Source organism: Cynara cardunculus (assembly GCF_001531365.2).
Source record: "Cynara cardunculus var. scolymus isolate 2C chromosome LG 4, CcrdV1, whole genome shotgun sequence".
Lineage (NCBI taxonomy): Eukaryota > Viridiplantae > Streptophyta > Magnoliopsida > Asterales > Asteraceae > Cynara > Cynara cardunculus.
In genome coordinates, this window is record NC_037531.1 from 3,596,721 (window position 1) to 3,598,083 (window position 1,363).

Genomic DNA, 1,363 nt, shown 5'->3' on the forward strand with positions numbered 1-1,363 from the left:
ACCAAGGTTTCTTCAACGTAGGAATTCCCTTCGTATCTTCAGATCTACGACTTTTCCAGGCATGCTATCATCTATCCAGAGCAAAAGATAAACCAAATGATCCATTGGACATAGATGTAGCTCTGACATTCTCTGAAATCTGACTTCACATTCATAGTCAAGAAATATAACTCCTAACTCAGGTTTAAAATGCACAGAGTTGGGTGAATAGGGACCCTTATCTAGCAAGTCAAGATTCAACATAGAAATGTCTATACTATTATGACCCTTCAGGACTTCATCTAAGGAGAACCTTGTTTCATGTTCATTCCTTAGGAATGGTCCATCATTAGGATCAGAGAGCTTTAGTTTCTTCTTCCCATCTTTCTTCAGAGTTGGCCGGTCAGGGACCTTGACATACCTGGACATCCTTTTGATGAGCTCATTGATGGTGTCCTCGATAAGTGTCTTGTGTATCGACTTGGATTGCTTAATGGCTTGTCTGATCTCCATCCATTCACTGTATCCATAGCGGCCAAGGTAGGAAGGGTACTCTGTAACGGCATCAAGATTGTCCCTGGTGATGAGCATTGAGACCAGTGTTCCACCGTCTTTAGAACGTCCACTGATGCTGACGCTGATGATTGGGCGGGGACTGAGTCTCTTTTTAAGTTTTGCTTCGCTCCATTGCTTATCCTTATCCTCCAGCTTTAGCTTCTTCTTGCATTCAGCTTCAGCAATCGAAAGAAGTCTAGCTTGGGCTTGGACATGATTCACCGTTTTCTTGGACTTCTTCTTGGGAAGGACTTTAGCAGCTAGTGACTTGGCCAGCTTTAAGCTGCCATCACAATCTGCTTCTTTTGAAGCTCTAGCTCTTCTTCAGCCCTTAATGCCTCGAGTCTTTCAACTTCAGATAAGAAGTCAAACTCACCACCAGTAGAGGTACGAAGAAGAATTTTTACTCTAGTCTGGTCGAGTGACTCCTTCAGCTGAGACATCTGCTGGTCTGTTGGAGCACAAGAGACGGGTTGATCAGATACCCGCTCCAGTCGACCGTAGGTTGTTGATGGGATATGAAGTTGATATTCTGAAGTAATCACTACCTGAGAGGTAGAGTCTTCAAACAAGGTTTGTTGAGGGATTTTGAAAAGTACCTTCAAGTTACCTTCTTCAGCGACCGCCTTGCCTTTCGACTTGGGGTCCTAGTTCCCTGATGGAGTCGATTCACCTTGCCTTTGCTCCCCCTAAGATGCAGAGTCTCTGAGAGCAACACCTTTGGTGATGGTTGATGGCTTCTGAAACTTGATGGTAAAGTCATCTTCATCATCATCGTCGTCGTCACCATCTAGATCATCTCCGGTGTCTGGAATGACAGGTTCATCAT